Consider the following 26,150-nt stretch of genomic DNA (forward strand, 5'->3'; position numbering starts at 1 on the left):
GGGCTACAGTCAGGCAGGACCAGGCACGCTGAACCTCACCAAATAGAACACGTTGATTACTTTATTGGCCATTATACGTTACACACAGGCTGAAACATGTGAAAATACACAAAACTTCTTTTTTTTTCAAAAGAGGTCAGATAACAGGGTCGTCTAACTGTGAGGCTGCCTGAAGTAGTTCAGCGGTGAGTTCACGTGAAAGCCGGCGGTGATCGACCCACTTTTCTCCAGTGCTTTACCTTCACCGTGCATCGACACTGTTTCTTTCAGTGTGTTTGACATAGAAAAGAAGTACTTACACGCACACATCTCTACACAAACAGCATTCAGAGATCAAGCCCTGCAGAAGCCTGATAACGACCCGTTCATTTGAATCAGGTGTGTTGGAGCAGGGAAACATCTATAACTTGCAGGACCAGGTACTGTTCTTATGCTGCGTTCAAGTCTACATCAGAGGTAGAATTTCCATGTTAAAATTTCCAACTTCTAGCCCAGAAGCGTTCCAAGTACACAATGCCAAAAAAACTTGGCTGATTGTAACAAAATAATGTCTCTTTGGCATGTGTACACACTATCGAACCCTCGGCAGAGCAGCGTCTTCGCATAAATAAATGAAATAGGGAGGAGAAAAGTTAGAAGATGCCATTATACATTTTATTTTACGTCACTGTTATGCTTGGAAATGTATCAAAGTACTTTATTCATGGACTAATACTGTATAAGTACTATAGTCTACAAAAACATCCTACCCCGTCCCCACGGGTGCTGCCATTGTTGTGTGATGTCAGATAACTGCTCCCTCATGATGTCAAAGTGCATGGTTTACAAGTTCACAAGTAGGATTTCTGACTTTAAGTCATCAGAAGTGGGACATTTTGGAGTTTCGAGTTCATTTTTTCGTGAAATTTGAAGTTATAGTATCACCAGGAGGAAGAAAATAATGTCATAAAAAGAATAAGACGACGAGTGTCCTTTTTGCAGTGAAGCTCAGTGAGCAGTTATACCAATACGCGAGAACAGATATGTGTATTTATACCTACAGTACACACTTATGCACACACGCAAACCTGTATATAGAACAGAATAAACAGTAGCCATCTATACAGCATGTACCTGTAAACATGTTTTTTATTAGCACAGCCATTTCTTCAATCCTCCTTAAAAACAGTCAATGGTGCCTTGATTTGGGAGATCTTGAATGATGACCTTGGTGATTGCTTCTCGTGAAAATGTGTATTTGTGTGTGGTATTTTTATCTTAATCTCAAAAGCATAAATATGAGGCCAAACTCCAGTGGAATAATGACACCGCAAAGACCGGCAGCAGCTTACGTGCTCGCTCAAAAAGTCTCTCTGTGTTATATTTTACAAGCCGGGGGGATCCAAGACAGCTACAGTGAGTTTATTGGCGCACATTAGACCTTTCAAAGGGAAGATAATTTCCGAGCTGTTTCGGTGCAGGAACATGCCTGCGTGCGCTTCCTTTATTTTTACATAATAGAAAAATCAATCAACAGGTGAAGGCTGCCAGAGGAGGAGCCTGTGAGGGGTTTCTCCCAGGAGAACATGTTCCAACCGGGAGATTTTATAAGCTTGTCACATATGACCTGATTGCTAAACAAAATAACAGTTTCCACGCCCAAGGGCTCCCATTGTACCAGGTGTGTGTGTGTGAGAGAGAGAGAGAGAAAGAGGGCCACATCTGGTTGGTAGTGTGTGTTGAGTATCTATCTGGTGTCTAAATATTTTCAGTCAGGGTGGAGGGGTTTTGGAGTGCAGAGAAAGATCAGGACCCCCTCCCTCCACACCCCATTCCAGTTTCTTACCGTAAATGTGTGGTTAACCAGAAAAAGCTGTTGGTGGGGGCTGAGCAAATCTTAAGGGAAGTGCTCTATGACAAATCCCGTTGTTTGGTAACGTCGAGGGCATTGTTGATTTGTTTAGGACCGAGCCAATGGCCCGCCTGAGGAACTTGACGATTATTATGACAGAGTTTGCGCACTCACACGCACGTCGCCTCCGTAACCTCTGGCTGTTCGCAAGCTCCGCGGCCAAAAAGTCGCCCTCAGACGGAGAGAAGAAAGAGGGGATAGAGATAGAGTGGGAGGGGAGAGGAGAAGGCCAAAAAAAGAGGCTGTGAATGAAAGAAACAGATAGCGAGAGGAGAGGAGTGAGAGAGGAGAATGACAGAAACAGCACGAGAGCGAGAGAGCGGCGAGGCAGAGGAGGGGAGGAGGAGGAGGGAGTGACTGAGCATTGCTTTTCAAGAGCAGGGAGAACAAAGGCTCCTTTGTGTGCAGTGCTGAGAGAGTGAAGTGGAGCCAGGGCTTAGGGAGTGTTTAACAGTGTACACCGACTGCATTCCTGCAATGTGATTACAAGACGCTTTTAATTTATACTCAGGAAATGGACTTAACTCTTCCCTCTCCTCGCATTCCCGTACTCTCTACCTGTCTCTGTTTTCCCTCTCGCCGTGCTTCTTTTAGAGGTTTTAATGAGGCCGCTCGTACCCAGCCGGATTAAATTGTGCCACACGTGTGCCTTTCATTTGTTTTTTTGTGAATTTGTACTGTACAATCCATTGTAGGGCTCAGATCTGCCTGTGGGGGAAACCATTACAAACTCAAGCCGTGCAGCCAAACATTGATGAAACTCGCGTAACTTAATTTCAAACTCTAGGAGAGATCACAAAAGTTTTCCAAAGGTACCTCATACTGTATTTGAATTTTTGGAAAATGCCTTTTAAAATAACGCGTAAGACATCTGTGCAGTGTACTCAGGAAACTTTAATATATCACTCAGTGTAAACATCATAAAGCTCTGATGAGGGGTTGAACGAGTTGATAATCCAAATTGGCTCGGAGTGAAATAACGTGATTTTTACAGCCTTAAAGCTTCATAAAACTGCCCTGCAGAGTTTTCATGCAATCAAGCAAAAGTTATGTTGACATTCAGTTATAAAAACACAATATTTGTATGTATTACTGAAGTCTAACACACGTGTTGAATGTATATCTGGCTATTTACCTGCTGAAAACAGCCGAGCACAGGTTAATACGATTGAACAGACTGAACCAAAACAGGAAAGCTGTGGGATACAACACCAAAACAAATGCTTAAAGACCCCAAAACTCTATACTGTGTTTTAATCCATTGGGAATGTGAAAATATAAAGCTTTAAACTGACATTAACATATGTTTGGACAACAGAAACAAGCTGATATAGTGAAGCTATCAGCAAACAGTCGCCTATTTGCACACAGAGTAACATTAGCATTCATTTGGAGTCGTTTTTGTGGTCACCTAATGCTCCTTTTAGCTCGTCTTTGGTCTCCTCCAGCTCCTGTACTAAGGGAATTTTCCTGCTTTCTGGCTGCTAAATGCTTGACTATGTTCAGTGCTGGGCAGATAAGCATACTGAGGATTTGTAGAGCTATTTCCATGAAAACTGCTGCATGGTACAGCTGGGAACAAGGCTAATAAGAGCAGTAAAACTGAACCAAAACCAGTAAATTTGCAGGACAGAACACCAAAACAGCAATCTGAAAGATGCTAAAATGAGGAAAATTGGATGATAATCATACAAGGTTTTGTCCCACATAGCCATCTGATAGACAGTAGTTGATAGATATGTAGGTAGGTCGACTGTTAAATCGGCTGCAAAACAACTTCTCCTCCTGCCCCTGAAACACGACAGCATTGTTTACAAACTGGAGTGCCATTACACATTGTGAGCAGCCTCCATTATCTAATTTAGCAAATAACATTTGGGCCTCACAGTCTCCTGACTTAGTTCGCCAAGTCAAAAAGGACTGCTGGAGAGATGGAGCCAAAGGGGTGGAGGGGGGGGTGCGGAGGATCCGGAGGCCGGGGTCAGGGCACGTGGACGTCAACCTCTGGCCTCGCTGCTGCAAAAAAAAACCCGGTCTGCGTCTGGAAGTGATCATCACAGCTGCTTGTTATCAGGAGGAAACATCTGATCTCAGATCATCGGCTCACCTCCTCCTCCCTCTCCTTCCCCAGTCTCCTTGGGATGAATACAAAAGTGCAGTCTCAGTGTGTCCTCCATACATGAGATTGGCCACTAACTGCTTCTTTTACAGCACACTTCCTCTCCTTTTTTTTTTTTTTTGTTATTCCACCCCTCACCCTACTTACTCCCCCACACCCGCCACCCACTGTATTCATAGATTCAAATGTAAGCTAAAACTCCTCGCATTTCTCTCTGCTCTAAATCCTCCTCCTCGCTGCGTGATTTACTTTCTTCCTCTCCCTTTCTCTCCCGACATCTCTGCTCAGACCTCGTTCCAGTAATGAGGCTCGGCATTGTCCACCTCGCTCTCAATCTTCCATCAAGCGCGGTGAAAAAAATATATTTTATTCAGCCCAAAGAAAACCAGGGGTGGGCTGAGAAGTAGAAAGCACGAAACAAGAAAAGTTTTTGAAGACTCTTTTAAAAAGCAGGACAGGCCAGCTCCCACCCACCAGATTAGCTTCTCCTCAGAAAGACGGTATAAAGATTTAATTAGCCAACCGTTTCTGCATGGCCCACCATTCACTCTCCTTTTTTTTCTTTTATCTGTATTTCAATATGCCCACTCTGCATTTTCCAGACCACCTCAAAACCTGAACTCCGTTGTGTTTTTGTGTGCGTTCCTTTCTTTTCCCTAATCAGAAATGCAGGTCTGCGGTGAAAGGAAGGGCTAAAGGGTGAGATGAGCGAGGAGGGAAAGCGTTTCGAATCGGTGAGGAGGGTGAGGGGTGTTACAGTATATTGTCCATCAAAAACAATAGAAGGTTTTATATTCAGCCTGGATTAAGCGGCCAATCAACAGGTCTTGAGCGCACGAAGAACCGCATGAGGAGCTTATGTGTGTGTGGTTAGGCGGCTAAGCAAATGTTTTGTGTGTTTGTGTGTGTGCGTGTGTGGAGCCTGTGTAACCTGGCTGCGTACCAGTAATGCTGATATATTGGAAAAACTGCATCTGTTTCTCTTAATTTTCCCTATTTCATGAGCTACTGTTTGCGATCACCAAAAGCAGATGTTGATTCAGAACTCCACCCATCGATCTGGCACGTGAAAGTTTACAGGTCTTGAGGAGGACTACCGCAGTCAAAGCCTTTTCTGGCTTCAGTCGGAGCCGCGAGGAACCGGATAAACTGATTGAGGTGACGTCACTTGCGTCAACTGCGCTTGGGGTTTCAGATAAGAACTTTTGAAAATGAAAAATATCTGGGGTTGTGGAGTTACAAACAAGTGAGCGACTATCGTAGGAATCTTTAACCAAACTCTCAAAGGTTGTGCTGCATTGTGGGTAATGTAGGCTCTGGAAAGACATCTTTTGGTTAGTTTGCATCGATTTTGATACCTTTCTTTAAATCATTATGAGTCCGACAATGTTGTGGGAGTGCTAACTGACCTTTCCAAAAAAACGCTAACATCTGACTTGCATGGGATTTGCTGTAAAACTCATTTTTTTGTAGTCCCATATTCTAAATATGTTGAAAATGATGAAGATAACACAAGTCCAACACAAGTCGTTTCCTTCCAAAATGACCCATAAAGGTGTTTTCTGATCTTCCATCTCCTCAGCTGACGTTTGGTGAACGTGGACAGTAAACGCGACCCCTCGCACAGGCCGCTTTCGGTCTCAATGTCAAGAGGTTTTGCGGTGCTACAACAATTTAATGCCTCTTCCACAGGAGGGCGCTTCTCTGGGATGTTCTCTGGAAAATCTTTGATATGTGTATTAAATTACATTAAAAAAAAAATAAAATGAGGTCATACTTATTAGTTCAGATTTAGTTTTGTGCTGTTTTGGTGCCAACAGGAGAGGTCAGACCCTCCCGACCAAATCTGAAACGCAGCTGAGGTTGGAGGGGACGGAGGAGAAAAGAGTGCAAAGAAAAGTGAGGAGCAAAAAAAGAGCTGGACGAGTTTGGAGGAGGCAGCTCAGTGTGCCCGAGGGTCTGTTTTGTCAGTTGAAGAGAGACGGAGTGAGGTTAAAAAAGAGAGGAGCAGTGGGAGACTAAAGGCGGGAGGATGCAGGAGGGGAGGGAGGCGTGGTGAAAGTTGGTCTGTATGAAATCCCTCTTTTTTTTCACTTTACATCAAAGCTGAGCCCGGCTATAGAATTCAAAGAGGCAATCTGCATTTCCATGGGCTCCTCCTGACCCTGCCTGCCATCCCCCCCCTCCACCACCACCACCACCACCACCCCACCTTCCTTATCCTCCCAAACCTCTCCGCCAACCACAAACCGCCCTCCCATCCCACCCACACCTTTCTCCTCCACTCACACAGCAGGACCATTGTCATCCACTCACATTACCCCCCCTCCAACTGTAACCCCGTCCAGACCCCACATCTTCCCTCCACCTTCATCTCCTCTGACACCTTTCTCATGTTCAAGTGTCCAGTAGTCCAGCAGTAGGAGCAGTACAGGGTGGTTGTAATACAAAAAAACAAACAAAACACAGAACAGGGTAGCTTATGTAACCGTTTATGATCATAATGTTCAGTTATCCCCGTAGAAAAGTTCCTTTTTTGCTTCAATAAAGTCAGAAGTCAAGTTCAGCTATAGAAGAGGACGTGCTCAAGGGCACATCAGCAGGGCAGACAGCTGCTAACACATATTATATATTGGTGTCTAACTAACCCTTTATTGATGTATGACTGTAATGAAGTCATTTTTAGAAGGATTCTCATGATTACAAAGCTGAAAAAATGTTTTATCGTCAACTATTTTAACAATCGATTCATAATTTCGGTCATTTTATTGAGAAAAAGTGTCAAATTTTGTTAGTTTCATTCTTAAATGTAAGTATTAACAGCTTGTCTTCATCACCTGTGATAGTAAATAAAGAGTCTTTGGATTTTTGGAGTGATGATTGGACAAAAGCAATATGAGGACGTCACTTTGGGTTCTTGGAAATTGTGTTTTTAAAGACTTGTGACTTTAGCTCAGTTCCTAGGCCGCATCCGTCGAAGGCTGCATTTAAAGACCGAATGCATCACAGCGACGCGACTAGGCTGTCCCATTTCGAAGGCTCCTTCAAATGCGAGGATGCGGGCTTCCTTTGCCGGATACGGTGAGCCATGAAGGATCCTACTATTGGATCCCACGTCCCAGGATTCATTGCGCGCTGGTGATGGACAACTATGGCGGACACAGAGAGCCAAACAGCAGCTGAATACACTTTTAAATGTAAGTATGGGGTTTCAAGTCACTCGACTAGCTGACGACACAGATGTTAACAAAATAAGGGACCCCAATGCTGACAGGACTGCTAGGCGAAAGGACTTTGTGATGCAGGGGTAAGGTTGTGGGGAGCTTGTGACTATTATACTGTAGGAAATTCCCCCGTAGGCTACACCGTCTCATTAAACAACCCCTAGTTCGGCCTTTGCGGTGTATGAAGACCACTCCTTCGTAGAAAACTTAGAAATGCACAGAGGATGACAGAGTTTAGTTGTTCTTGCCGTTGTCTAAATGTCATCGACCTTCCAGGAGCTGAATCAGTTAATGTATTGAGGTAATGCACTGTCAAACAGACCGGTGCTCCCTGACAAACCTGATCATTATAGCCCAACAGCAGCAGTCTCCAACCATCATAATAAACACAATAACAATACACGTGAATCCAAAAAACATGACAGCTTTCAGCTTCCAGGGGAACTTTTTGTTTATCTTTTTGATGAAATAATACGCTTGCTTGTTTATTGGCAAATATATATATGCAGAATCTGTTTGTTTTGACAATTGCTGGACAGCATTGTTTTTTGTTTGTTTAGTTTTTGTCGATGCAGCGGTTTCTGTGGGTGTGACTTGGCGTTTTGTTCCACTGCGGGCTGCTCAATGCCAACATTTTCTTACTGGCTAAGTTGCACGCTCAGTGGTTTTTATAATCAAAATATGATCAATTTTATTGGGTCAAAACAAACTGAGATGATCCTCCTTGCTACAGATTCTCCTACAAGATATGCGCGGTGGCCCGCATGGGGACAAATGAGTGAATCTGACATTGTAGCAACACAAATAAGAGTCTTTCTGCATAAGATTTACAGTTATTGCATAACATTTCAGAGCCTATGGCCAGTTTTTGTCATGCATGTGCACCTTATCATTCAGTTATTCACTATTACTTACTTTATACAGACATTATACAGAATATGATACACAAAAACCCTGTTACCACTTCTATCTTTGTCTGTCTACCTCTGTTCCGGTGTAATGGCCCTCCCACACATCATCAAGCTGATCTGTTGTCTGTGGGGGAAGAAGATGTACGTCTGAAAAGGTTAAACCACAGATGGAGAGCAATCTCTGAGAGGCTGATGTGCCGATAACGGCCAGAAACGCAGGTTTCCAGACCCACCGTCGGAGAGTCGGACCTTTAAACGAAACTTCCTCTGGAGAGCTCCAGGGTAGCCGTGATGCATTGGGCACAGGACGCCGCGGTCGGCTAGTGTGATGTGGTCGGAAAAAAACCCACGGAAGATGGCAAATGACATGAGAAGGAGTGTGAAAGATAAAAAAAAGAGATAGGTGCACGAATTCAGAGGCAAAGACTGCAGACGAAACCACAACATCACTGTTTACCATGACATACAGTTTGTAAGGTGGCCGAGAAGCAGGTTTCACATCAATCTACTGATTTTAAGACATGATTAGCCAATCACAGAAATCTGCAAGTCGCCTGAGATGACCTTTTATTGTAGCAGCATACAGGGAAACCTTGAGTTAAGCTTAAATAGCTGCCTGCTGCTGGTTGAAATGATGCAATGACAGGAAGTGAACCAAAAACACTAAAGCTACGGTAGTTGGCGAGAGTTGGCGAGAAAAGCAGAGTTGTGCAATATTCCTCACGGGTGCATCACCACTATTGACGTCTTTATCGTTACAAATATATTGCAATTGTTAATATGAAATTATGAATCATGCTGAGGCTACATGCTGAAAACAATACTGCGGCACATGAGCACGTGGATGTGTTGCTGGGTCAGAGTTCTTAAGGGGAAAAAACAAACCAGTAAGTCCAGTTTGCTCATAAGGTGTCAAAACCAGATTGATGCTGGCGAGGTTAACCCCTAATTAGTGCATTGCCACCATGGGGGGTGTTTTATTTGACACGTGAGCGTGCAGGTGTTTAAGTCGTTTGCTGCCAAGAGGTGGTTACTCAAAAAGGGAGAGCGAACTTCTTTGCCACGCCATACTGGATTGTTGTTGTTTTCCAAAGCCTAACGCATATCCTTGCTGTATTTTTAAAGGGTTACTCTGCCAGTTTTACACATTAAAGTGTGTTTACAGGCCTTTTGTGGCTCCAGGGGAAGCTGCATTTAATCTGATAAACTGCCTCCAGTGATGTCACTCACACATACTTGTAAAAAATATACGTATTATTTACTTTTACTTGTACTTTTGATACTTAAGTACATTTAATATCAGATACTTTAAGACTTTTACTGAAGTATTATTCATGTGGGTGGCTTTCACTTTATTGAAGTAATATTTTAACACTTTACTTTTGCTCAAGTGTGACTCTTGGGTACGGAAAAATACATATTGGTCGATTCCTCGTTGTAACGGCAGGAGGGTTTGGAAATCCTAAGTGCAAGCACCTTGAACCAGATTGTATTTGGTTTCAGTTCTACATCTTAACTCTCCTCTGTCGACAAAACACAACACACACATTCAAACACCCCCACAGCCACCTCTGTGTTTAGACAATAGCAGGATTTGGGAGATACAGGTGCACTCATCCAGATTTCACGCTCCCTCGGTCACAGCGGAGAAGTGTTGACCCCGACGACGCTGCGCCAGCGCTCAAGACACTGGGCTCGATTCAGCGGGGACCTAAAATATGAAACACCCCGCTGTGGACAAGACTTCTCTGTCTTCTTCGTCTTTCTCTTCCCCCGCTTCCCTCTCGTGTCTTTAACAGTGCATTCAACTCTCAGCTATCACTCATGCTGCCGACACTGGAATGTGTTGGCTGGTTGGCATCATTTCAACGTCGCTTGAGGGACAGCTCCAGGCAAAACGCTCGATTCAACTTAATCTAGGTGCAGTTTTAATTTGTCAGCCAGTCATGGTGGTTATTATCTGTGAGTTCTTGTTCTGATTTATTTTCCCCTGTATGTAACATGTGATTGGAAATTTCTACTTTGTGTATTTCCGTGAGGGCAGCTGACCACAACAACAGGCATGATAGAGGGTTAAAATGACTCAGAATTTCATAGAGGTCTGGTGTCTTCAATAAAGGCAGTAGTGTTATGGTTGATTGGTTGCCTCATGTTGATTCAGCAGTTGGGAGTCTTTGCTTATTTACCACGACAACACTGATCACAGCGCTAATGACTAAAGGAATCAGCCGAGGTTTTACCGGCAGAACAAAATGCGGTTTGTCTTTGTAACATAAGATGCAAGACTCTTGTTTACTTCTTCATCACATCTATTGTCCAAGAGACAGTTTGTCCCCTTCCAAAAGGACACAAGAGCCACATGCAATTTATTTAGGAAAAAGCTGAGCCAAACGAAGAACGGATCTTCCGTTGTGGAAAAAAATAAACAGACATTACGGCTTAAAACGCGACAACATCTAAACAACAACACATGGAGGCCAGGTGCTAAGCAAGCACTAAGAATAGATACACATCTCAATAAATACTAGGGTGCATTCTGGGTGCGCCGCATTTCACCTTGGCTTTGATTCTATTGGCTGAGGTGAGCCAATCCCCCGGATCGTACGAGCACAGACGGAGACAGGAAGTCAAAGGATTCGGTGTTCAGATCAAGGCGAGGCTGTGCTTGAATCCACTCCTCCCTCCATTCACCACACGCACCACATGTTTATTGTTTCTCTCGAGTGATGAGACGGTAATAATATTCATTATGTTGACTTTAATGCAGGTGACGCTTTATGATGTAGTCATAGCAATTTGGTAAAGGGAGAGAGTGTGCCAACAGAGATTTGTGCTGGAATGAAACTGCTAAATTAAAATAAGAAATGAATCATGTGCATTACAAATGTAAATATGTGTATTTAAAAAGTGAAATTGTGATGTTTAATTACTGCTCTCTTTTAGCTCATAGCTTATTATTATCTCAGTCTGGGGTAAGAGAGGGGAGTTAATATCAGACCCACATTCAACAGGTGGCCAAACACACGACTGCGAATGATTCCCAATGCTGCTCCATGTCTGCTAGATGTGTAAGGTGATAACATGTCAATGTTGTGTTTACAGTGTGTCAAGATGCCCCAAGTGGCTAAAAATGCTTTTAATGCAGGTTTTAAACTGCTCTGTTCAATTTTTTTTATTTAAACAATGACTCAAATGGCCAGTATACAACTGAAAGGTGTCCCTTGTAGTGATGAACCCACAGAAAATGATCACTATAGTCTGTAATGTTTGCGTTTTAGCATCTTTGAGCTCATTGTTTTGGTTTTACTGTCAGAAAAGCGAGGTATGCTTTCGGCTATGGCTACCTTGTGATTGTCAAGTTGCTACCAATGTGTGTCCTCAGGTTCTGAGTCATGTCCTCTGCAGTTCCATCCTCTCACCATAATGGTCACTTATGACTCCAAAAAACCAAGATGGCGACGGCTATAGTGCCAAACTTGAGGCTTCAAACAATGGGTTTACACTCGCATGGTGGCCATTTTAACTATTTTTGGACTAATAACACGTCAATATCCGTTTAAATCTGTTAATGCAGGTTTAAAGTTGAGCAATAGTTTCAAATCTAGTTTTATCAAGAGCGAATGATCTGGTTGAATTTGTTTGATGTATTTGTCCTTTGTCCTTATTGTCCTCTGGCTATGTTGTTGTCTTTGCTTGTTTTGTCTTTCTCACTACCGTCCTCACGTCTCTCTGGCAAAAAGTTCTACCCAATTAAATGAAAGTTATATATATCATATTCAGTCCCGCAGCATTGAGATAGGGTACTGAAACCGCTACTACTCCCACTCGTCTTTCACTTTAGTTTTGTCCTTTTCTCGTTTCTCGGTTTCACAGAGCTACCTTTTCACCAAAAGACCACAACACATCACAACATATTGTACAGCTACCGCAGTGGTAACGGCAGCGTATCAGCTTGCCCTCTCGTACTGTCAGCTTCTCATGTGCTCAAAAAAACTTGGCATCAGTCCGACAGCTGCTTGACAGCCGAATGACGGATGTTCACGTTTATATAACTATCTGAAAGGTTTCACCGACTCAACCCCGAGCCCAACCCATAAGTTTCTCAATCCTCCAGGGAGCAAAAACAAAAAAAAATCCTCCAAATTGAGGTGATGTGAGTTTTACAGCAGCGTTGTATAACTTAATTTCATCGCTAACTGCTTCAGACATTTCAGGCTGTACAACAGTGTGTGATTGCATCCATAAGCGGCCGCGCTGCTGGTTTGTGTTCTCGTCTCCATGCGCAGCGACGTCCTCGACACACCTGGGAGTAATTTGCTAGCAATGTGGTTCTCTGATGAATCCGGAACACAGATTTAGATTTAATAATCCAAATTGGAGGGATTACAGGAGTGGAAAGACAAGTGCGCCTCCTCGCCTACATTTTAACCCCCCCCTCTCCCCTTCGCTGCCACCTTCATCATCATCCTCGCTCCGCTCCGCTCCCCCCCCCACTCTCCGCTGACCCCGTGACCCCTCCCCCACATCACTCACGGGTCATCAGTAAGAAGAAAGGGGGGATTTAACGGCTAACTTGGCCCGGGATGGCCCGTGGAGGTGGGGGCCGAGCACGTCTCGGAGAATTCCGATCTTCAGCTGACTCCCCCCTCCTCTCCTCGCCTCTCCTCTCCTTCCCCACTCCGCTTTTCTGTTCCCACTGAGCGGCAGAGAGAAAACATCTCCCCTCATTTTTGGGGTTGATTATTGGGGCTGGAGAGCACGTCTGTCAAGACTCCACTGATGAGGAACAGGGACGCCAACTCTCTCAGCGCACGATCTCGTGGACACATGTCGAATGATCTGTGGGGGGGGGGAATAACTTGAAGAAACAGTAACAGCGGGGGATTCACCCTCATGGTTAGAGTTAGATGAGAACATTGTTACCACGTTCATGCATGTGCGATTAATATGAAGCTGGAGCCAGGAGCCAGTTAGCTCGGCTTAGAATGTAGACCATTGACTGTATAAAACAAGGAAGTGCCTTAAACTTGCATTCTTTCTGTTGGCCGGCAACGGGCTCCACTGGTTTCAAAAAGAAGTCCAATTGAATATAAGCTTATGAGAAAGTGGCCCTACTTCTAACTTGATTTATCACCTCAGTAAACAGTATCCTGAAGAGTTTATGGTCTCAATCACTAGTGTCACGTCTTCTTCAATACAGCATGATGTTTATTCTGTAAATTATGCTCCCATTTACCATAAAATAGACAATATAGCATGGTATGCCTTCCAGATGAGAAGATCACCGTCAGAGGATCTTAAAGTGTGCACAGGTTCAGGATTAAAGGGTCTTTAAATCAATACTAAACAGGAAACCGATGTAAAGATGCTTAAAAAGGTGACATGAGAGTGGTATCAACCTCCACAAATGCGGAAAAATGTTTGGTGTAATGGATGGATTTAATAAACCAGATAGAAGCTTTAACAACCCAGTTTCTGCAAATCATGGATACATTTCTTTAAGTTGCAACTTTTCTTTAGGCTCAGTTTTCAATTTTATGTTGTGACAACACTGTGCTTATGATCTGGTTAAGTTTAGGCACAAAAAACACTTGGTCAGGGTTAGGAAAACATCATTTCCGGGCTTAAGTTGCTACAAACATGCCTGTAGATGTCATAAGGTCTCCTTGAAAATACCCAGTTTTGTCGCCAAAAACATGGCAAAACAAAAATGTCCCAAGGGTTTCTTAAAAATATCCAGTGGTTAGACGCTTACAATTGTTAAAATGCTGTGGTCACTCGCCAAAACTATCCAGCGGTTTCACGTTGACAAATGTTAAAACGCAGTCTTGAACTGTGGTCACAGGCTTGGCAGCCTTATTGCCTGTAACTCCTGGTGGTTTTGTTACCTTTGGAAGCACAGAGCCTGATCTGTTCCCCTCTGTTTCTGGTCTTTTATGCTAAGCTAAGCTAACCAGCCTCCCATCTCCAGCAACATATTCGCTGTACGGACATGAGAATGGTGTCACTCTCCCTTCTAACTCTCAGCAAGAAAGGAAATAAGCGTATTTTTCATGATGTGAAAGCAGTCGCCTAACTGCCCAGTTCAAGAAGTCTTCAGCAAATCAACAAGTGGCTTTACAATGCCGGCTCGCCGAAATAAGGATTTGAGGGATGAAATTATGTTTTGTTGTCTAAGAAAAGAGACTAAAGGATTAAAGGATCAAGCAGGAAATCACAAATGCAATCCCACCTTTTCTCTAAAGAACCTCATATCACCCATTGAGAGGGAAAGTCATTTGTTCCTCGCAGGACTCCTCAACTCACTGCTTCACTTCTGAGGCAGCGCCGGCGAGGCCGTGGTGGGGGGTTTTAGCCCCGAGGCGGGGAAGAATTGAGAGAGGGACTTGTAGAATTATTCTAGCCTGATCAATAACGCTATTAAACACTAATGCATTCAGTGGAGGCAGACTCAATTTGATTGTGAGGCTTTATTTGAACATGGCAGGAAGCAGCAGAAGCACATCAAAGAGAGGCTTTGTGAGGAGAGGACCAGATTAGGGCCTCTGACGCAAGGATGGACCCAGCCAAGAGAAGGCCATGAATACACACACACAGACACACACACACACACACACACACACACACACACATCAAGGCAAACTGCTTCAACACACAAGCCAACACACTGCAAAGGCATTCAATCTAATTCCACATTTTCCGTTCGCTTTCATTGGATGTCTACACGCACAGCTATGCAGAGGCATATGTGCACACACACTCGACTGCACACAAACACACAAATACTGTTTCTACAAAACATTTCTGCATTTTTTTGAAAGTGTCAGTAATTTGTAAACAGCGGGGGAACTGTAATTTCATTTTAATTTACTTAAAGTGGAGTAATTGGTGCATTTGTTGGGGACTATTTTCTTGCGGGATCAAAGTAAACTACTGTGAAGGAGTTTTTAATGCATCACAATGGAGCTTTTCGGCACAAAGGAATAAGCTACTGTATAAATCGAGCTTTGGACACACATACAATAAGTGTTATGCAGATCAATTGGTTGTTGGTTTTGGTGTTTTCTCAGGATTTGTTGAAGATAAGGAAAAATAAAGAGGCCTTATCCTTTAAGTAGTTTTAGCACCACTGACACAAACAGCTGCACACTTCCCTTTATTTCAAGAATCTAGACAATGAAGCTAATTCAGTGAGAAATACCGAAACAACCCGAGTTCTCAGAATTGTGAAATTCCACTTTTTGATTGGGATATTCTGAATCAGGGGAATTGCAACACTATGTGGTTGATGAAACAGCGTCTGTCGCCACTCTGTTAGTAATGTCGGAGAGGCAACCAGAGGTTACATCTGTACAACGAGGCAGATGTTGTCATTTGCATCTGTCATGCCATTGAAACTGTGTTTTGAGAAGTCTTAAAACCACCTGGCCGGACCAAAAATACAGGCTTAGTCATTCAGAAGAGGCAGGTTAATGTTATGAGTAAAATGAATATTCTGCAAAAACAAACCGGGAACTATCCACACTCCCACCCCCCCCCCTCCCCTTCTCCTCTCCCACTCACCCTCCACCCCCACCTCCTACTTTTACGATGCCCTGCTTCCTAATAAACTTTTGTGGTGTTTGGAATCCATTAGGAGCAATATCCCACTTCTCAAAACATCCTGGCTCATTCTGGGGGAGTGGAGCGAGGAGACGGGGAGCCGCGGGTAGGGGAGGGCCTCAAATTTCCATTTCTATTGAAGGCAGACTGAGGGGGATTTGAGCACGGAGAGCGGGGACGCTGAGCGTACAGTCCGATGGTAAAGAGAAAGAATGTCACAGGAGAGGATCACTGAGAGGAGGAGGGGGGGGACACTGTGTTAGCAAGAAATGTGCGTTTATGTACAATAGCATAGCTTTTTTAGCAAACTCGTACCATATTAACTTAGTTGTTTTTATTGCCTCTTGATTAAACAGTAATCAAACGTAAGAAAATATATCAAATATGATGAATTAGATGTATTTTAGGATCATATTTAGCCCTTAAAGATTGATTTAGTATAGGTTTTTAGCAAACTGGCACCATATTACCACCATTGACCTCTTTAGGATCATGTGATAGCTGCTAGCATATTGCAAAAACTTGGACAGCTTCGTGAGAAGTCTTTGGGAGCTAAGAAACAAAGCTGAAACTAACAGGAGCCACATGGAACAATGAAATGTTCCTCAAATAAAACAAATGATCCATGGAGGTGTTGAACCAGTCCTTCAGTTAGTGGTCATAAATCTGTTTAGCACCCGTTAGCCAGAAAACTTTTGTTTTCCAAGTGTACAGTTTGTTGTGTTTCTTGTTAAGGACGATGATCTGTTTTCTTTCATCACGGGACGATTCTGTTCATCAGAACAAAAACAAGATATAGGTGAAAATGCCAAGGACGGTCCTTTAAAAGCTGCTTTTTTTTAAGGATCTGAGGCATGCTTGAAAGAACTTTTTCTTCCCATTCTTCCCTTTATTACCCGCCTCTCCTTCCACCTTTAAATTCACAGGTATTGTCACAGGCCTCATATGTATTCCCACCGTATCAGTTCTAGTGGGTGTTATCCAGCTCCAAACAAACCTTTTAATCCAATTCAGATAGCAGGCACTCAAGTGTCGCAACAATTGTTCCCACAGTGTGAAAGTAAGCCACTATCTGAAAAACACAAGAGCTGCAAGACAAATGTGTGGCAGAGTGCCAGCGGTGGGAGGTACAGGAGCGAGGGGCCTGAGATTGCAGACAAAGCAGGAGTAAACAGTGCCTTCAGATAAAAAACACGGCCGAGTACTCTTAACAATAGTTCTTTCCTGGCGGGGAGCGACAACAAAGCACCTTCCTGTGTGCGCGCCCCCTTGCATGCGCCTTCACTTCCTGTGGACGCTCAGACATGCGGCTTACCGCAGACGCATCAGCGCTGACCGACTCGACATGCCATCAACCTCTGACCCCTGCGCCGAGCTGTCTCACACAACAGCTGCGGAAGAAGTACTCAGATCCTTCAAGGAGTTTTTAACCGGTTATGAAACAGTCTCAATTTAATACAGTGCCTTCTATATGACCTACATACTGCTATTCCTATGAAGTTATTCTTCATTTCTGCCACCAGGTTAGATTACCTGGAATTTCTAGGGAATGTTAATAACTTCAGCTTTCTCAGAAAACTTGCTATTAGCGAGCAATCAAATCTGTAAGCTGTAGGCTTACTTGTAACATAGGTGTATGAACGATACTAAAACAAAGTTAAATTACATCATACTGCAGTTTCTAATCTTGCATAGCCTTGTTTTACAAACAAATGCACGAGCTAGCCAGATAAAGAACTTGATGACAGGAGGCGGTGGTGCTCATACCGCTTTTGTCCACAGGGGTCGCCAGAATCAACACAAAGTAATAAAAGTAAAAGTTCCTTGTAGCTGCTTTAAGTTAAAGAATCAAGGCAACAACTCGACTCAAGCAACCCAAGTTCAAAAGTATGTGCAGTAATGTAATAGAGTAGACGTGTAAAGTGGCTAAAAATGGACGTACGCAAGTTAAATTAAGTACCTCACAACTGCAGTTGAGTGAATGTTACGCCGCACAGCTGGAAAGCACACACATGGTCCCACAAGACTTCTATATCATTGTAAATTGTGCTCTTTCCCACTCCCACTCATTGAATCCTGCTTGACTCGGCTGCTTCAGAGCAGCACAAACATCTCAAGGGGCAAACAATCTCGAGAAGAAATTACAGTTCAAACTGGGTAAACGATCCATTATGTTTTCTCCTGCTTTTATAAGTTCTGGCACCACACGCTCAGCTGAGGGAAAAGCATATTTCTGGATGGCACATCTCTATGGACACCAGAAAGCCTCCTTCCTTCTAAATCATGACTATAAATGACGTTTAGGCGCTCCATGCTTTTATGATTTGGGCCGAGGAGGGGGCTGAGGATCATAAAAAGAAAAGAGAAAAGGAGAACACAGGGCTTGTGGGTAATTACGGCGCAGAGTGGTAGGAGCGTTTGGGAAAGACTCGGGGGCCAGATGTGTGAGGAATGTTCTGGCTGCTGCAGCGTGCAGAGAGGTGGGTGGATGGATGGGTGGGTGGGGGGACCGAAGACCAGTCGAATAACACAGCCTGCAGATCGTTAAAGAGCTGTCAAGCCTCCAGCGCTCTACTGTGTCTTTCACATCATCTCACAGAGCAGCTACAGCCTCACCTTTCTGCCTGTAGCGGTGGAAAGTAACATAAATTAACTCAACTGCACTTAGTAAAGTACCTCAGAACTGTAATTTTATACTACTTGCTACTTCGACTTTACTACATTTTGAGAAGGACATATTGTACTTTTTAGCCATGCTAGCAGTGCGGCTTTTGGGACAGCAATGTCAGTCGCTCGGTCCAACACACTTGCCCATATTTCAGCAACTATGGATATGATGAAGATGAAATTTGATGCGGACATTTGTGATCACCAAAGGATGAATCCTAAACTACAAACAATGACTTTCCATCAGCCTCATCCGTACTGTTCTGCCCTAATTAGCAAATGTTAGCATTAATTTCCCAAATGTGAATGTGGTAAACAGTCATGTTAGCATTGTCATTGTTAGTATTTCAGTATGCCAACCTAAGTATTCAGCTCAAAGCACTATCTCTGAGTACAGTCTCACAGAGCTCACTTGTGCATTCACGCCTAGAGGTCAGGTGTTCTGGGTTAGATGTGTGGGGCGTAGCGTTATGGCTACATGGCCCTCCAAAAGTAGGTTTTTCAGAGGCACACTTGGCTTTGTTGGTTGCATTTTCAATACTTGACTCAAACTGTTAACTCACAGTAGATCTGGTAATGTCTGTTTTTTCAGTGTTCCTGTAGTTTTACAGGTAAATACACCTACCTCTTCATCCCCTCTCCATTTGCATAATGAATGCCTAGTGGCTAGTTTGGCATGTCAGAATTGATGACTGCTCTGTTCTCGTTAGGGGTGCTGACTGATCATCTCACAACTCCTCAGATTTATCTGATGACCCTTTGGTGGGGGCCTGACCCCTAGGTTGGGAACCACAGGACCAAACTACAAATCTGTATTAAGTAGTTAAACTCGCTCCACCTCAACCAGCTACAAACACAGCTGTACTTCTCCTTAGGATTTCGGTACTTTTACTCAAGTAAATCATCTGCATGCTTTCTCCACCACTGCAGACAGCTGCATCACCGCAGCCAGTCCTCCTCGATCAATTTGGAGCCGCAAGAAGCTGGGCATGAATTCATACAGCCTACCCACAATGCACCTGGTGAGCTCAACCTGCGTCACAGGCAGATAGTCTCTTAAGAAAAAAAGTCAGAAACACGCCCTCCATCTGCTTCTCATCATTCTCATCCATCTCTTCTTCCACCCCCCACCCCTGTCACACAGACTCTTTCTCCCTCTCTGTTTCATGCTCTGCCTCGCCAACTCATCCAACCCTCACCACAACCTCTGCTGCTGTGGCATGGATAAATAGGCCACAACAGCTGGGTCAGACTTCTGACCAGGACCACCCCTCCAGACCTGACCAACACGGCTCCCCCTGCTGCCTTTGTTTATGATTTATTTGGGTGTGGACAGCTTTTTATTCGTTAAAATTCATTAAGCTGAGTTTTGATAAATGAGCGTGCAACTGCTTAGTCTGAACTCGTAAAAGGTTTGTTTACAGTTTGTAGAAGGGGGGGGGGAATCCCAGGTTTTGAGTTATGACAACTCTACAAAAATCTATTTTCCATGTTCCTTCTCGAGCGCTTCAGGGCCATACACAAATATACCCAAAACGTACATGGTTCAAATAAATTCCTGATTGCGCCTTTAAGTTGAGAGCGCGTTGTTTGTTCAGCTGCGGAGGGCCTCAGAGAGAAACCCGGGGAGGCCGAGGAGAATTCATACCTTCCATTCATCACAGAGGAGAGGGAGGAGGGAGGGCGGGAGGATGTGGAGGGTAAAGAAAGAGCGAGGAAATGAAGAGACAAGAGTGTGTGTTTTTTTTCTGCTCTGCTGAGTAAGGAGAGAGGTAAGCTCAGCTTTCTGACAGCTGGGCTGTGAAACCTCTGCTCCACTGATTGACTGCTCATGCCTCATTCATGTGACCGTTTTGTGGGAGTCACCTCAGATTTGCAGCAGGATGGTTAAGAGTCATTCCAGTTGTGCTCTCGCAGTGAGGACGTGCCGTTTCTCATTTTTAGGACACTTTTAAGCAAGATTCACATGCAACAACAATTACAAGGCAATCTGGAAATACACTTATTAACTTACCTACTTCACTGTCTTTGTGAGAGTTAGAGGATCGATAGCACTTTCATGTTAATCTCTGTAAAAAGATGTCGCATAAGAATGTTAAACCTAGGCAAGGTTCTTGTTTCCAACTGTAGTCCGAGTAGTATCGACCAGTCATATTTAAGCAGGCTTTGGTTGCATGCAGGTAAACAGTCAGTGTGGTGGAAGGCATGTAAGTAGCATACCCTGTCAGGCTGTCACTGCTGGAGGGGCATGCTGTTCTCTGGGGGGAAGTTTTTGGTGATTTTTCTTTCTATATAAGTTGCCAATAACCGTAACTACAACAAAACGATAGTGGCAGGTGACAGAGACATGTGAGTTTAAGGTTTTTTGCTCGAAATCACGTCGCATAATCACTGTCAGTAAACAGCGGGGACCGCCTGGCTCTCACTGCCGGGGGCAGATGCTGTTTTTCGGCCGGAAGTATGACGAAGATTCGTAGGACAGAGGTCTTTAGGTTGCAATGTGAAGGATTGCACCAGAATCCTCTGAGTAATGTCGGCCCATGAAGTCATGCTAATGTGAAGACTTATATGTACCATCTGGGTACTTCTGGGAACATGCAGTTGTAGTCATATAGTTCTTCTTCATTTCTCTTACAGCTGTTATCATCACAAAGTAGTCATGGTATGTTGAAAGCAGAACCTGCCGAATACTGTATGTATTGTTGCTACGAGGCTACAAAATACACTGAAAATGCATCCGAGTGTTTATGTAGAAGCTCAACTGACTGGGGAAGTGGGAGCAGAGGGACGGTAAAGACACAGTCATGTCCGAGGCCACGGAAGGCCCTTGCTCCATCCTGTTGTTGCTCACATCAGTTGCACCAGTGCTGCTACACAACTGTCTCATCAGCACTTTTCACTTCCTCAAAAACCTTTGCGACCGAAAAAACACGGCTGGATGGCTGACTTCAGATCAGGAAGAACACTGTTGCTGCGGTCAAGGAATAATCCCAACCACGTGAACCACGCTGTGCCCAGAACAGCTGTGAGCCCTGCTGATTCAACATAATACTAACGCTGCGGAGGGAATTTTTACCATTTGACCATGTTTGGAGTAAAATATTTTGACATAATCACATTTGCTATCATACCAGAGCCCGTCGGAGCCGGAGCTGAGACCCGGGCGAAGGAACTGGGACAGGAAAAATAAGTAAAGGGCGGGAAAGAAACCACACGGAGAGGTTGTTTTGAGAGCCCCAATCGTTTATTACCCTCGATTTTCAGGGGCTGAAATTTCAGCCTCGCTGTGAGGAGAAACTCGAACCGGCGGTCCAGCTGTCCACAGCCTGCCAGATTCGAGAAAACCTCCACCGCACACGCTCTCCCAGACCCACGCTCCCACCCTTCCCCTCCTGTCTAATCTCTCCCAGCCAGGTAATCAATGGGAAACTCGCACCCAAACACAACACGGCTGTGAGAGGGATCAGGACGAGCTGTTGTGACATGTAGGCCCTACAAACAAATCTGTCACTTGGCTGGCTTACCCATGTTCCCGGGTGTATGTTTTATGTTCCTCTGCTTGTTCTCACTCCGCAGCTTGAAAACACTGATAGGAGGTTGAACATTTTCAAGCGCGAATAAAAAAGTTTCTTTGAAGAAGCGCGCCTCCTTCAAGCGCCTCCAACGTCAGAACATTTCAAATGATGCGATATCGCCTTGTTTTCCCATGTCATCGCTTTTGCATCAGACGTCCAAAAAAAGAGGCTTAAAGGATAGACTTTCAGTCTGGACACAAATATGCAATAAAAAAAAAGGAAAAATGGAGAATAAAACTGAAGAGTGAAGAGTGAAGAGTGTTTGGATGGGGTCAAACCATCTATTAGGGGGTGGAGAATGTTTGCACGCTCATCTAGAAAGAGAGTTTTTGGATTTTACAATCTTAAATGAAGAAACTGATTTTAAAACCTTTTTGTGAAATACTTTTTTGCTGTATTATTTTTTTTTATTTGAGTCCATGATGCAATGTTTATCTTTTGGTTTGTTTTTTAAAGTTTCTGTTCTCAGGTTTGTAAGATCTCAGGGTAGAAACAGAAAAATACACATCGATTTTGTGAGCTGGGTATACCGAGTACACCTAAAATTGCAAGCAAACTCCCGCCCACTGTCTAACTTGCAAAATTACATCTATTTGCAATCTATCATTACTAGACCTTCATCCAGATGGAGCCTGATGAAGGTGTAATACTGAAGCGTTTCATTGCAAATGCAGGTTTGCATGTTGTTCTGCGCTTGAGACAGTGGGCGTGAGTTTGCTTCCAACTTCTGTCATTGTTGAGCAACACATTAATATTAGCGCATATATGCAGATTTTTTAAACACAGGTAAACCTGCTTAAGATAGGCGACTTACTCCTTTCCCATTGCCAGTAAACGAGGTTGTCTTTCTGTTTTATTTGCTTATTTATTTTGCTGTTTCATGTTCAATGTCACAAACGCACCAGAGACTGTAGAAGCAGCATGGAGGCCACTGACAATGTGACAGTGGTGACTTCTTACTTCTTTTAGTTCAGTCTGTCTTTCAAAGTCAACACTGACTGCGTTGCTTGAATGGAGATGGTTGGATAGCGATGTACACACCAACATCTGAAAGGTCAAAGTACATCACCACAAGGGCCTAAATCTACCCAGATGTTATATTTCCATCACTGATGGTCGATACTTTAGCCAATAGACTGCAGACTCATTTCCTTTTGTCCCAACTAACCAATTAGGTCACATACCTGAATGCACATTTTTTCAATTTCTATTACAAATCCCTGTAACTCCTCTTCATCTGCATGTGATTTTGTTCTTTGTCTGTGTGACTTTCTCTGCTTTGCCCAAAAGTGATCACGATCTGCTGGCCCAGAAAATTTCCGTCTGCTTTTCTGTATCTAGCGCTGCAGGAGGAGAAGGCCACTCTGACCGCACAGTGACTCACTATCAATGCCTCTGTCACACACAGCGAATTAGCAACCTTGGGCACTGGACAATGAGGAGTTGTCTAAACTTGCTTGTCTTATCAGTCTCCTCAGGCAGTCAGTCTGTATCTGGAACACTTATCAACAGGTCTTCTCAGGCAAACTCTCCCACAGTCTCTTACTCCTTAGCCCAGAGACAAGAAAATATAGCTTATAGTACAGCTTGGCTTTGATCTATGAGCTTTAATTCATGGTGCAGCAGATCAAATGTTTTATTTTATCTTCCTACACTTGTCACAGAAGACAGAGATTTACTCACAAGTACACCTGGGTGCACTCAGTCATTTTAATTTCCAGATGAATTTCTTTTTTTTTTATGTAAATACAGATGTATCGTGGTCTAGCTGAGTACAGTTTGTACTTTCCTTCGTACTCAAGATGACAAGAGGTGCTGGAAAAACGTGCAACTTGTTCATGAATGTGAATATGACGAAGTTTAAGGGTCGACGGTGGTCGTGGTAGCGAGTGATCAACAAGTGGCAGAGCAGGGTGAAGGGCGGAAGAGGGTACAGGGAAGGAGGAACAGGGTTCACGGGCCAGCAGATGTTTCAGCTTTTGGGTTTTGGCTAGAAAAGGGCAATTAAGAGCTGCTCTTAATGAGGCTGGCAGCCACCCCATAAACTGTCTGGTTCGGTGAAAGAGTTGCTCATTAGACGGAGCTGCCCAGAAAAAACGCCCACCTCCTCCTCCTCCCACACCACCACCATCGCCACCCATCGCCTCCACCCTGACTGGAAGAGGAAGTGATGGATCAGACATTTAAAAAATTGTTTGGTACAGTTGAACAAAGTTACTTTTTGTTATGCCTTGCTTTCCTGACATCGAATCCTGTGTGTGTGTGTGTGTGTGTGTGTGTGTGTGTGTGTGTGTGTGTGTGTGTGTGTGTGTGTGTGTGTGCGAGCTTGAATGTGTGTCCCTGTGTGCCGGCATGTTCGTTGTGCGCCAGGCTGAGTGTGGTAATGATGCACATTTTCCATGAGGTAGCTTTGTGCGTACCTCCAGCGTTAGAGCCTTGAGCAGCCCACTGAACATTACTGATGAGAATTGCAACATTAAAATACCAAAAGACCAGAATAGACCCCGCTATGATCCGCTGATCTTGTTTTCCCACCCTCAATTTCTGTGCACCATAAATTTCTAATTTAACCAACAAAGAACAAGAGGCAGAGCAGGAACTCCGCAGAGCTGGTTTACTGCTTCAAATCAAGTGCAGGGACTCCAGGGGTGGAAAGTGAACAAGAGTTTTACTCAAGTTCTGTACTAAATGTGACTTTACTTGAGCATTTTAATTTCATATAACTTCAAATACTGTACTTTTTACTCTACTACATGTATCTGGCAGCTAAAGTTACCAATTAGTTTGCATGCAAAACACATAAAGAGCTTATAACCAGACGCTATTATTATCATTAGATAAATATGATGTGTTAATATAGATTAAAAGTCCAGTATGTAGGATTTAGTGGCAAGTAGATGTAAGGGTTGCAGATTGAACCAACTCAATACACCTCACCTCACCCTCCCCAACAGTGGCCAATAAAAATGTGAAAAACTTGTAGCTTCTCATAGCGTCAGTGTTTATTTTGTCCATCCTGGGCTACCGTAGAACTATGGTAGTGCAACATGGCATCTCTGTAGATAAAGGGCTCATTCTTAAGGCTGATTTATGTCCCTCCAGTGACACTCCAGCAGTGAAGAGTGGCTCCGGAGGAGAACAGTAGCCAGCCAGCCAGGAGGAACGGCAACAGGTGAACAGGGTGATGTGTTTACTGGGGAAACTACACAATCCCCTGCATTACCATCCAGTACTGGGTGTTTGAAGTTGTCGGTAAACGTATTTTTTACATTTTGACTGCGGCTAGCTTTTTCCCCCTGAATCCTGTCTTTGTACTAAGACGAACTAATCTTTGACCAGCTTGAGTTTCGGCCCTGTACCTCATGTACTAACATGAAAGTGGTCTATTTCTTCTAATCTCTCAGATAAAGTGAATAAATGTATCCCCAAGTTGTTTTTTCTATCAAAAAGACACCTCAAATGCTGCTTACCCATTATTGCAATGCAGTAATTATGATATATTGATATATTAACAGTTACATAGGCCATTTTACTGCATTGAGTACTTGTATTTGTACTACTTTAAGCACATTTTCCTCATTATACTTGCATACTTTTGCTTATGTCATATTTTCAAAGCGGGACTTTTCTATCTGTTATTTAACTAAAAGAATCTGGGTACTTCTTCCACCACTGAGAGATTCTCCTCTCTCACGCTATCTGGCGTAGTCCTGTCCCCGGACCTGTCTGGCATCAGAAATGCTTGGCACAACACTCCCTATTGAGTCTTGACAAAAACTAGGTCATTTGCAAAGCTCTCACTGGACACGCGCAGTGGAAAGAAAATAAACGGGGAGATGGATGGAGCTCGAGTGGAGGTGGATGGGCTTCCTGCGAGGGCCACCGAGGGATGCTGAGAGGGAGGTTAAGATAATTCCGAGTTGTGATAATGATTTGCAGTTACTGCTATTTGCTGTAGCTGCGGACATAATCCTGCCTCTGATATCTAAATCTTCTTTTCATTGTTCTGTATTGTTGCGTGTGATGTGGCTCTCCAAGTTTCCTCCTGGTGGGTTCAGTGATATTTATCTTGCACAGGAATCCCATCTCTCTTTCATAATACAGCCCTCTTTAATCTCTACAGTCCTCGCAAGAAGGCCCAGGCTAATGTCTGATAGCAAT

The sequence above is a fragment of the Pagrus pagrus genome (genome assembly GCF_965226575.1).
Source record: "Pagrus pagrus genome assembly, chromosome: 18".
NCBI classification, from domain to species: domain Eukaryota; kingdom Metazoa; phylum Chordata; class Actinopteri; order Spariformes; family Sparidae; genus Pagrus; species Pagrus pagrus.